General features: G+C 44.8%; 2 long non-coding RNA genes across 3 annotated transcripts; one reads left to right on the top strand and one right to left on the bottom strand.

Annotated features, from left to right (window-relative positions):
• Positions 1-3,207: 3,207 nt before the first annotated feature.
• On the top strand, positions 3,208-5,908 carry LOC135378533 (uncharacterized). Its single transcript, XR_010418442.1, has 2 exons — positions 3,208-3,485; positions 5,707-5,908. It is a non-coding gene; the product is annotated as an uncharacterized LOC135378533 (long non-coding RNA).
• Positions 4,755-6,599, bottom strand: LOC135378532 (uncharacterized). Of its 2 annotated transcripts, XR_010418441.1 has the most exons (4): positions 6,541-6,599; positions 6,237-6,440; positions 5,542-5,854; positions 4,755-5,417 (listed from the first exon to the last, which is right to left on the bottom strand). It is a non-coding gene; the product is annotated as an uncharacterized LOC135378532 (long non-coding RNA). The 2 variants fall into 2 exon arrangements; XR_010418440.1 differs by having other exon boundaries at positions 4,755-5,854.
• Positions 6,600-12,983: the final 6,384 nt, after the last annotated feature.

Here is a 12,983-nt window from a genome sequence, read left to right on the forward strand (position 1 = left end):
AGGTTATTGAGCCTCCACCCCACACTCCCCAAGAGGAAGCTGGGGGCACTCAGGTGTCTCCAGCTGCGACGGAGGTCAGCCGTCCAACTGGCCAAAAAGAAGCAGCCACGGCTCTTTCTAAAGCCGATGGTCTGCAGTCGATTTGGGACGGAGGCGTGACAACCCCCACCCAAAAAAGCACTCAGAGCATGGAGGTTGATGATGACGACAGAATGTCGCAAAAGTCATCATCAAGCCTCCCTGAAATGCATCCAAGAGAAAAACGAGAAAAAGGCAGAGGAAGAGGAGTAAAGACAGGTGAACCACAGAAGCCACCCCCGCGAAGGGTCCAACCGCCTAAATGAAACAAGTGTTACTTAGTCGGCATAATCAAGTGCTGCGCTTCGTTTTCTTTCTTCTTGGAATAAGCGCGACTATGAACCATTTTCTCCAATGGAATTGCCGAGGTTTGTTTTCAAACTTAGATGACGTAAATGATCTTTTCGATACCTATAATGCAGCATGCTTTTGTCTACAGGAAACTTATTTGAATACTACCTCTCCAACTCCTTTACGTAGACACAACATATTCCGAAAGGATCGAAATGACACGAATCGTTCATCTGGAGGTGTGGCGATTGTCACACGAGCGTCTATTCCAGCCAAGGTAGTTAACCTCAACACACAGTTGGAGGCTGTAGCAGTGCAGGTGTGCCTGGACAGAGTAATCACTGTCTGCTCCGTTTATCTACCCCCAACAGCATCCATCACGCAAAACGACATAGAAGATCCATGTAGCCAACTTCAAAATCCTTTCATTCTTTTAGGCGATTTTAACGCGCACAACCCACTCTGGGGTAGTACAAGGGCCGACTGTCGGGGAAAGATGATAGAAAAGGTCTTGCTATCATCTTCCATCTGTCTTTTGAATACAGGGTCACCTACGTACGTACATTCTGCTACACAATCTTTCTCAGCATTAGATCTTTCTCTATGTAGTCCATCTCTTTTTGGAGACTTAGAGTGGTCAGTGAAAGAGAATCCACTGGGAAGTGACCACTTTCCAGTGGTATTGAAGTACCTGCCTCAAGTAGATATCTTGACAACGTGTCCCCCCAGGTGGAAACTTGAACAAGCCGACTGGAACACTTTTTCGGAAAAATGCGACCTGTCTTTAATCCCTGTTGATAGGATGACAACTGACGAAGCAAACCACGTCATAACTAATGTTATCCTTGACGCAGCAACACAATGTATTCCCGAAACTTCTGGTCGCTTGCCTAAGCGACCAAAACCCTGGTGGAACAAGGAGTGTGAAGAAACACGAAAAGCCCAAAATCGGGCGTGGGGTAGATTTCGGAGATACCCCACCAGTGAAAACCTTGTTCTCTTTAAAAAGGCGAGAGCCAAAGCAAGGTGGACGCGCAAGCAAGCCAAGCGGTCCTCTTGGCAGAGCTTCGTATCATCATTGTCTTCCAATTCTCCTTCTAAACTTATTTGGGATCGCCTTCATAAGATCAGAGGTGTACACATGAGCCGCGCTACCCCTCTTTTAGTAGTGAATGGTCAGCCATGTGAAAGCCTACAGGAACAAGCCAACGTTCTCGGTGAGCATTTTGAAAGCGTTTCCTCTTCCTGCAACTACACCAGTGAGTTCCTTAAATTAAAGAGTAGTGCAGAGAAGAGGAAAATTCCAATGCATTCTGGAGACAATCTTATGTATAATCAACCTTTCACGAAAATAGAGCTTCATCGTTCCTTAAAGTGTACAAAAGCAACTTCACCAGGCCCAGACAGGGTGATGTATTCTATGTTGAGTCATCTGTCTGATGCATCTAAAGAGCTTTTACTCAAGTTTTTTAACCAAGTTTGGATCCAGTGTGCATTACCCTCAGCCTGGAAAATTTCAACTGTAATTCCTCTGTTAAAACCCGGAAAGGAACCTTCAAGCCCGTCCAGTTACCGACCAATCGCTCTCACGAGCTGCATTGGGAAAACGTTTGAGCGTATGGTCAATGCTCGACTCGTCCATTTCCTAGAGGAAAATAAGTGCCTTTCAGAACTACAGTGTGGTTTTCGCGTTGGACGTTCCACAACAGACCACCTCGTTCGAGTGGAAACAATGATTCGTGAAGCGTTCGTCCGAAGACAACACTGCCTGTCAGTATTTTTTGATCTTGAAAGGGCATATGACACCACTTGGCGGTATGGCATTCTACAAGATCTATACTCTTTCGGAATCAGGGGGCGCCTTCTTAGGTGTATAACAAACTTCCTTCAAAGCAGGACATTCCGAGTACGGCTTGGAATGACACTATCCCGTCCTTTCATCCAAGAAAACGGGGTGCCGCAGGGATCTGTCCTTAGCGTCACTCTGTTTCTCGTGAAAATCAACTCAGTAGCTAGCATAATTCCGCCTTCCATGTCTTATTCATTGTACGTGGATGACATTCAGATTTCCTTCTCTTCCACGAATCTAGCAACATGTGAGCGACAGGTGCAGCTAGCTTTAAATAAACTTACCAAATGGTCTCTCGAGAATGGGTTCAAGTTCTCACATGACAAAACCGTATGTGTTCACCTCTCGAGGGTCAGAGGGCTGTTTCCTTCACCTACTCTTAAGCTGAACGGACAGGACCTTGCTGTTAGGGGTGAACACAAATTTCTTGGGGTCATCTTTGATAGCAAGCTCACTTTCTTACCCCACATCAAGAGCCTTAAAGGAGCTCTGAAAGCCATCTCAAAAATTTTCCGGTCCGAACGCGTTGTGGAAGTAGGTAACTTAACTTGATGACTAACACGAAAATTTTCTCTGTGCGCGATGTTTTTCGTAGAAAAAAAGACACTTGAACATCGCCGCGCGCGTTCCCACTCGACTCGCTCCTCCGGGTCAAACGAGGATGAGAAGGAAAAAACGTCATTCGTGACGTAATAAAAGTCGAAAGCGGCGACCGCTCTTCCGCGCTTCTATCTGGGTCAGTTCTACCCGGTTTTCTTTCTTTTCGTTTTCCTTGCTTTCTCCCTGTCGTGAACGATGGAGGATTTCGAAGTGCCTGCGGAATATCGGCACTTGATGCCACTATCTGAATGGGAAATTCGAACTCTGCAGAGGTGCAAAGTAATGAACTGTACGCCGTATGGCGATACGCCTTACATGACGCCAGGCGCAAACTTAGCTGGCGTCGTCGGTAACCATGTGGCAGCCAAGAGAAAGCGACGGGACAGCTCGGATGATTGGTAAGTTGACCATAGTTGCGGTACTTTATGACATTGCTTAACTGTGTTGATCTCTGCAACAGGTGCACATGTGGAGTGTGCCGATCAATGCAAACACGGCGCGAGGACGTCTGCTGCCGCAACGTGCCAGCAGCTGTCGAAAAGAAGCCGGAGGGCTGTGTCACGACGGCGTCGGAGTTCCAAGCGTCGTGCTTGACCGACGTCGTTATACGGCTAGCCCTCCAATCACTTGAAAATCAGGGTGTGTTCATGAACACGCCGCTTCACGAGTAAGTTCACAACCTTGACTAATATTGAGTAAATGGTGCAGCATTGTGAAATGCGCGAATCGGTACAATGACAGCGTTCAGTTTCGCTGCAAAGTTAGTGTCATTTTTGATGGTTCATCATAAAGATATAATTGGGAACATATGATAGAACACACACACAAAAAAAAGAAAAACTGAGTATGCGTGCGGGGCCACTGTTACCCAGAATCACGCCAGAAACGTCCTAATGAACTTTTTATTAGTTGTACTCACAGTGGTAATTATTATTCTGCAAGCAATAAGTCATTCACAGATAGGATCACAGTTGTTTCACGATATAAAGCCTCGAATTATTTTATTATCATTCATAGATACGTTCATGTGCACTTTGTAATGGAGAAGTCAGATATTGCTACAAGTCACTCTGTTTAGACACAATAACAAACAACTATGCACATTACTCACTACCAAGAGACAAGAACAAGTTTTTTGCATTCATGCCTTGCTTTTATGAATTCTTTAGAACAGGTTGTAGTTTATCAAGGACTGGCAGTTCATATGATGTTCTGATATGCCTGTTGAGCGAGAAACATGCCCTCAAAGCAAAATTCAGCATTCACAAGTAGGCGTGTTCACTGGTACACGAGGTCTTGGATAGCAAGAGCATGTTTACACTTCAGAGAAAATTCTGTCTTTTATGCACAGAAATGCCTCAGGAGCAGCCTGTTGTTTGTAGCAACAGACCTTTGATGTGTATCATCACAATCAGGCCCAGGGATACAGAAATATATTCCCGTCACACACACTCTCCAAGTTGTTGTTACTGTGAAAAGCTTCTCCCTCGATTTGTCTGTCGCAGTTCCTTAGAAGATCATTGCCCAACACAAAGGAACAGTAGCATGTACCTCTGTACCAAGTATCCGTGAAAAAGTGTTCGCAGTAATCTGAAATATATAAGTACATAGTTATTTCTTATATTACCAACATCTTCCAGATCATATAAAACTGCAGGCCAATGTTCAGATCAGCAGACACCAGTGTCGTTAGTTATCCAGATGCATATACCAGATAGTCTTTTGAACTAGTATGAAGGGAGACAACATATGGTGGGTGTATGGAAACCATGTCTGAAACTCATGGGGGAATAAATACTGTAGGGCTTTCAACAATACATTTGAAAGTGGAAATTGTAAGACTCCAACGTACCAGTGAAACACAAACGCAGCTGCATTACCATTGCATAAAATTTGTTTAGAGTCTTCAGATGTCTCTACATGCATTCTTCCAGGCCATCCATGACGATGCTCTCATGCGCAACAAAAGTCAAAGGGAAATTGTAAGACTCCAACGTACCAGTGAAACACAAACGCAACTGCATTACCATTTCATAAAATTTGTTTAGAGTCTTCAGATGTCTCCACATGCGTTCTTCCAGGCCATCCATGACGATGCTCTCATGCGCAACAAAAGTCAAAGGGAAATTGTAAGACTCCAACGTACCAGTGAAACACAAACGCAGCTGCATTACCATTTCATAAAATTTGTTTAGAGTCTTCAGATGTCTCCACATGCGTTCCTCCAGACCATCCATGACGATGCTCTGATGCACAACAAAAGTCAAAGGGAAATTGTAAGACTCCAACGTACCAGTGAAACACAAACGCAGCTGCATTACCATTTCATAAAATTTGTTTAGAGTCTTCAGAGGTCTCCACATGCGTTCTTCCAGGCCATCCATGACGATGCTCTCATGCGCAACAAAAGTCAAAGGGAAATTGTAAGACTCCAACGTACCAGTGAAACACAAACGCAGCTGCATTACCATTTCATAAAATTTGTTTAGAGTCTTCAGATGTCTCCACATGCATTCCTCCAGACCATCCGTAATGCTCTCTTCCAGAGGTGATTGCATGAGTGTCAGAGTAATATAGGTAGTCACTGTTTCTCTGAAAGCTACAGATGGAAACTGCCATGAAGTAAATGCCTTGTCCCCAGTGCGTAGTATGATAAGCTAGCCTTCCACACAGATGATTCTATCGGTCTTGCGGTTCAGTTTCACTCTTTCGTAGTCACTCACCTGCAAGCTGCTTTCTGAAAGCTCAAATTGAAGTTGTCAAACAAAATGTGTCATCTCCAGTGTCATGTTCAATAAATGACATGCTGGCCCACGGCCATGAAGCAGCAGACCCTGTAGGAGAAAAATACAGTTCTCGTCATAATGATGTTGTTCCGTTTGTTACAGGAGGTACCGCTATGTTGCCTACCGGCAGTGTGCATCCTGGCTCTGGGGGCACCTTGGCGAAGGGAACCGTCATGTGCTGCCATCATGTGTTGTGTGGGCAATTCGGGAAAAGTTCCCTTCAACGTACTACACTGGATTTAGACCTACACTGTAGAGATAAAATTGATGTACCGTAACTATTTTCAATACATACTTTTGTGGATCTATGTTACATTGTCAACTCATTTTATACAAAGGAGCAGTGAAACAAAATTGCTGTTTGTTAGTTTTCTCCAGTGCCAAGTCTTGTCGTTGTCGACATGTCGATAGTTGACATTTAGCACTGTAGTATGTTATAAAAGAAACAAGGAAAAGGGTGCAGGCTAGCTGGTATAGATTCATGAAGAAGACCGAGAGACACGGACACAGAAGAAACAAAAGAACCTACGTGTGTCGTCTTCTGTGTCTGTGTCTGTGTGAAGAAGTCTTCATGGATAGTATGTTATGTGCTATGCACTTTTGACAATACAGCATCTGGATGGTTCACGTACTTTGCGAATCTTCCTTGCACAGGCAGCAGCGACACATCTCTAGACGGTGTTGCCTGGCCTCTACAAGTGCCCTCTTGTCTACAGGGGGCTCGTTCTTCGTTAGACTAGGCAGTTCATCGGGAGGGTTTGCAGCCCATGCGTCATCAAATGTAGGCCATTTATGGCAGAGCTCTACCACCTTGTCCAGAAGCTTGCGAGCATAATCTGAAAACAGCAACAAAATGTGCTCATGTTTTTGAATTTAATATGTATAGGCTGACATGGCACCGGCTCAGTACTTGTGTCTCGTTCGTGGTTCACTTACTGAAGGTAGGCTCCTCCTTGATGGGCAGCGCAACATACTCTCCAGAGTACACCTTCGATTGCTTCATTAGGTAGCGCAGTTCTCCATCTTCTGTGAAAGCATGGGCCCTGTTGGAGTTTTCATTGAAATGCAGGATGGCTAGCTGCGTCCTACATGTTCAATGGAGAAAGTAATTATCCTGGTGCCTTATATGTAAGTGTACTTCATAAATTTGTGATACATTGGCATGCACACAAATAATTTCTAGCAGAATGCAGCTTACTGATGAGACCTACAAACCTGCATTTCATAGTTTTGGGGCCATACCCAACAGACTTGGAAGCAAACCGGATGAGAAGGCTGTGGAATGCTTCCAAGTTTGATGTCTGAACATCAGGAGAAAGCTTTGGAATATCCTTCAACAGATATTTTGCCAGGGTTATCTCTGCTAGCTTCTTCTGAGGCTGTGACCCTTCAGAGGAATATAATATATAATTACATTTAATACAAATGAGAAAAACTATTGCATGTTGAATAGCTCTGTTGAAAGTTCATTTACCAGGAATGAGCCATGGTCGGTCGTTCTCGTCCAGGACAGGGTGCAGACAGCGTGGATATGGGCCTTCATGGCCCTCATGAATGTTGCACACATGATTGTTAAGGCTCTTCCACATCGATAACACACGCTCTGCATCTCCTTCGCTGTGGGTGACACAGTAGTACAGATGATTCACCACAGGCTTTGACCATAGCTCAAGTGCTTCGCAACCTTTTCCTTTGCTGGCACTCATCAGCTTCTTTCGAATGCCTATACAGAAGAATGTGAAAAGGAAAAGTAAGGATCTCATAGCAGGTTGATATTTGTAACTAATTTCAGTATACCTGTCTGCTACAGTACATACCTTTGGAAACGTGCCAGACATCAAACTGGTGGTTAACCTCTGGGTGTGATGTACGCATGTATTTCCGTACACTGGGATGCCGATCTGTTGTCAAAGACCGTACACCGACGTTGAAATCATGCAGTTCTTCAAGGCCACGCTGCAGTGCTTCCAGCTCCATGTGGTAGCTTGATGCCACTTCATTTGACTGTTGATAGATAAAGTGAATAAGTTTTATTGTGGACATCTGGTTATTGTTAATATTTCACACAAAATGTATGAAGTATACGAAGGTACTATATACCTGAACCTGTACTGTATGGACAACCTTGTTCAGCTTCCCATCATAGAAACTGTACGATAGGTACTTTGCGTTGTGGCCCGGAGAATCGCATCTTCCATCAGCAGCCAAGTCGGTTTCCTTGCCCTGCAACTCAACCAGGAGTGCCGCTTGGTGCTGTGTCCATACCTTCAACAAAAGCAAAGTTCAGTAATAACTAGTAATAAATATGAAAAAAAATATAAAAATCAGAATGGTTAACTTGCAGTCGAGTTACTAGTTGTGGTAGCAAGATACATAACTGGCTACATTTTTTTCCCAAGTTATGTCATTACCAGAAAACGTACCTCAGTTATTGCTGGTAGAAGGTATCCTCGCTGGTAGTTGAAAAACGTGTGATCACAGAAGATCTAAAAGCAATGCGGACACATTGTAAGCTCTTCTGCTCATTTTACATGCGAATAATTTCTGGGGACCGAATGCAAATTATACCTTGACATTTATCAGTTTGAGCATCCGCAGTGTTGGAGTGGGACTTGCTCCGCTAAACAGAATTGCTGCAGACAGCAGGACGTTTCCAGCAGGCTTATTTGATATGTATGGCTGGCTCTCCCAAACAAACGTATGACCATCTACGCAGCAGGACTCAACTCGGAGGAGGGAACCAACACAGCTGAAGCTTGTAGTACATGGGTTCAAGCATGTGGTGCAGGAACGAAACAGTTCTTTCAGCTTGCTTTCGAATATTATATATTTTCTCTCCTCCTGGGGACTGACACTGCTGGCTTGAGGGCTATCACTGCAAGAACTTTGAATGTAACATAGAAAAATGTGGCACTTTGAAGAAGGCAAGCACTTACCCAAGAAGGCTGTCGTGTTGTGGTACATAGGTGGTGTCTGCTGGATTGTCAGTGTCACCGATAGTGGTCTCTGTCACATCATTCATAACTGGTGTAGAGCACCGTTTTGGTTCCCATTGAATGCCTGAGTGCTGTGGCCCAAGTTCACAGAAGTCTTCACTTGTTTGAGTTGACGATGTTTGCAGAGATTTGGCATTATGATTTGCTTGTGTGCCTATAAGATGAGAAATGTATCAGCTACATGTTGCCATCATAGTCCCATGTTTTTACATACCGACTCTCCTAGTTTGGACAACTGTTGTTTGGGTCCACTTCGACTCTCTTGGCAAACTGTACTGGGTCCCTTTTTCTTCAGTCAAAGGTACGCTGTTGGGCTGCCTGCACCCACAGTTCATGCACTGTAGGACGGTTGTAGGTGTCATGTCGGGCTTCATGAAAGAAAGGTATAGACACAATGACATACAAGTATGATAATGATAATATATGTGTCTCTCTGTGATACTCATTTTATATTTGACACATATTTTACAAATCACATAGCTGCATGTATGCTGTGTAGTGGTTGAATGATGTACTAGTCATAATCAATTAAGTTGGACCTATGCTTGCTGAGATACTTACACTGGGAGACTGAGATGTAAGCACAGGGGAAGCAGGTTGGGTGTGAGATGAATAACCGCTCTCTTCATTTCCAAAGGAAGAAGCCTGTGGGGCAACATTACAAGACAGCAGCATTTACATACAGAGCATATATATGTTTACATTGCCTCTGTATTGCACCCTGGTGCTAAAACTCCCCAGTCATCATCATAAAAATATAGTGGTTATTGTTACATTGCACGGCAAAAAAGTGAGAATCCTTACGTGACTGACTAAGCTGGCACATGCACTGTCACCGTTTAGGCTGTCACCTTCTGGTACACGTTGTTCTGCCTGTATTTGAGGAAAGTGATTGAAATTTATAAAATGTGCTAAGCAGGTGCACGACACATATATTTCTAGTATGTACCGTTGCAGGCACGTCACAGGCGACATACGTACCACGTTCTCTTGCGCGGCGGCAGCATTAGGTAGGTTCAACGACGGCGTCACTTCGGGTCTCAGTCTATGTTTGAATTTTCCAACTCCGGAGCCTTCAACAAGTGACACGTTGAGTTCGTAGTCGTCCGGTCGAAAGTGTAGAAAACAGACGACGATTGCAGCGTTCGATGGGACGTCATCACGTTGTATCAGTCGTAGCCATGTACTTCGTGCAGGTTCTTTCCGCGGTACCGTGTGCCGACGATATTTCGAGCGATTACATACACTGTTTACGCACCCGCGAACACCGCACGCCTGCGGCATCGCGACTGATTGCCGTGAACAGATAACAATTCGTAAGTTGCAGGATTGCTGTGGATCGTGCCAGACAACGTGCCTCTACGAATATACCACCAGATGAATGACTGAGTAACTATAACAACGTTGCTAATCGAGGCGGGCGAGCTAGTGATTATGGCGATGCGGCGTTCCTCTTGAAGCGTACGCTGAAGTGTTGCGCAGTTTTGTACTAATTGTCGCTACACAACAGAACAACAGCACCCTTGTTCGTTTACTGTACCTGATAAATCAAAGAAAAAGCGAAAAGAAACACTTCTGCAGACGCTGCTTCTTACGGCGTGGTTCAGAGAAAAAATAGCAGACGACGTTTCTCTAACCCAACCAGCGGCTGCCCCTTTCTTACGTCAAAATGACGTAACCGGCTAGTCTGCTCGTTCCGGTCATTGCCACCGTTGCGCACGGTCGCGATTTTTAAAATCGAATTTTGCGATATTTGTGCGTCTGTTGATTGAATTATTGCGCGTGGTGCATTTTAATAGGCAGGATAACCGCCTGGTTTAAAAAAGTGGTAGTGATCGAAGTGCTTTCTGAGCTCCTTTAAAACAAAATGCATGAAGTCACTTAACCTGTTGAAGGTGCTGTCCCACAAATCTTGGGGAGCAGATCGTGACACCCTGCACAGGGTTTATGTGTCCACAGTGCTGTCTAGAATGGACTATGGATGTGTTGTTTTTGGGTCTGCGCGGAAATCTGTCCTGAAGATTTTAGACCCAGTACATCATCAGGGACTGCGTTTGATAACTGGTGCTTTCCGCACGTCGCCAGTGGAAAGCCTTTATGTCGAGAGCAACGAATGGTCACTCGAAAGAAGGAGGTTGTACTTATCTGTTTCGTACTCCTTGAGGGTAAGAGGTTATCCCAATAACCCAGTTATTACCTGCATTGGAGGCACGCGCTTCAAACAGCTGTTTCTTAATAAGCCCAGCGTTGTTCCCCCATTTAGCATGCGTGTTCTTCAGGGATGTGAGGATTACAGTTTCCCATATAATGATTTCACCATAGTAGAGGCTAGTCCTCGGGTCCCGCCGTGGCAATCACCTCCATGTTTCAATAGCTCCCTGACTATGTTTAAGAAACAGAACACACCACCTGTTGTGCTCCAGCAGGAGTTCGAGTCCCTTAAAGAAAGTCTTGGGCAACACAGAGCTTTTTACACTGACGGTTACAAAACACGCACCTCAGTCTCATGCGCAATGGTAACCAATGGACTCACACAGTCATATCGTCTACCTCACATGCTCTCCGTTTTTAATGCCGAAGTATACGGAATAATCCTCGCACTGAACTGCATCTTAGAAAGTCACACCAAGTCGTCAGTCATTTACACAGATTATCTGAGCTCTTTTCAAGCAATAGGCAACATAGTGATGTCCAAAAACCTCCTTGTGCAGAAGGCACAGTGCCTTGCTGGTAAAGTAATTAAAAAGGGTCTCTCTTTAACATTCTGCTGGGTACCCAGTCATGTGGGTATACCCGGGAATGAACTTGCTGATGCGGCTGCTACAGGTGCTCTTTCATCTGAGGTGAATCCATTTGCTGTACCGTCCCAAGACCTCCGACCTACACTTATGAGGGCCATAAATAGCAGATGGCAGCAGCACTGGGATACACTACACACCAATAAACTTCACCTGGTTAAGCCCACCATTGTTAAACCGACACAGATTTTTAACAGTCGTCTTCAGGAAGTTGTTTCTGCCAGGTTGAGAATTGGGCACACTCATTTGACCCACAGTCACCTCCTCTGCAATGAAGAGGCTCCACATTGCACTCGATGCGACGAGATAAAGTCTGTCCTCCACATGCTTATTACATGTCCATCACATGAAACATACAGACTTCACCATTTCCATGAGCTCTACAGATACCACACACCTCTACATCCATCCCTTTTGCTGGGGGATGAGGCTCTTCTGCCATTTGAACGGGTGTTTAGTTTCTTTAAAGACGTTGGTGTTTTAAACGCATTGTAGTTTTAGCTTCATGTCCTTTTATTCTCTAACTGTACAGTTTTATCTTAGCTGAATCGCTATACTTTTAACAGTACTTTCCTTATCATTGTCTTGGCGCATTATGGCCTTCGTTGCTTATGCGCCAAGAAAACCTGAATCATCATCATCATCATCACTTTTGTTTCTTGTAGGCAGACTATGTCAACGTTTTCTCCATAAAGGGCATTCCTTAGCAACTTTTTTCTCTCATGTCGTACTAAGCTATTAACATTCAACGTAGCTATTTTTAACTTTACTTTCATAATAACAGAAATCGAAGCTTTAACGCTCACTTTTTGTCCTTAAGTAGCCGTTGTCTTCTTTCTTCCGGTGTTATGAGCGGTGCCGGTGAAAATCTGGACTTCTTTAGGTTAGATCCGCTGTCCTTCTACTTTAAATCGTTTTTCCCACCCTCCGTGACTTTCACGCTTTCTTCATTGCTTGCTAAGGAATGTGGCCCCTGGGGTACCTTCTATTCCGTCTTTGGTCAAAGTTTTCGCGCACGTCTTCGGAGGCGTGGAGTCCTCCGCGACCTCCGTGTCATCGTATGTAGAGCCCTCCTCGGCGTCGCCCATTCCCGATCCTGATGCTTCGCACGACGCCGTCATTTCTTGTCGCTGCTCTCCTTCCATGTCTTGTACACTCCTACTTTCCTTTTTGTCTAAGACTTCATGTGATGAAGTCTGCTGCTCAAAAGCTGTTCGGTTGCTCCTCATGACGGGTGCTGCTGCTGGCACATATTAGGGTTGTGGCAGGACAAGACTGTTGTCATCTATTACGTTCTTTAACGTTCGTTGTGCCAGTCCAGGTGAGTGATGTGACAGCTCCTTTTTGTTGTCCACATGGGCAATGCTAGCAGACTGCACGGTTTCTTCCACGTCCATCAGTTCCGCCGTCGAGTTGTCCTCCACCGCCGCCCTCGTTTTGGATGCATAGGTGCTTACACAATCTTCAACTTCGTGCCCGAAACTTCTGCATTCCTTGCACCATGGAGATTTGCACGCCTTCCTCAAGTGCCCCATTCTCTTGCACCTTAGGCATAATGGCGGACGACCGGGAATATCTACAAGCA

This window comes from Ornithodoros turicata, chromosome 1 (genome assembly GCF_037126465.1).
Source record: "Ornithodoros turicata isolate Travis chromosome 1, ASM3712646v1, whole genome shotgun sequence".
Classification (NCBI taxonomy): domain Eukaryota; kingdom Metazoa; phylum Arthropoda; class Arachnida; order Ixodida; family Argasidae; genus Ornithodoros; species Ornithodoros turicata.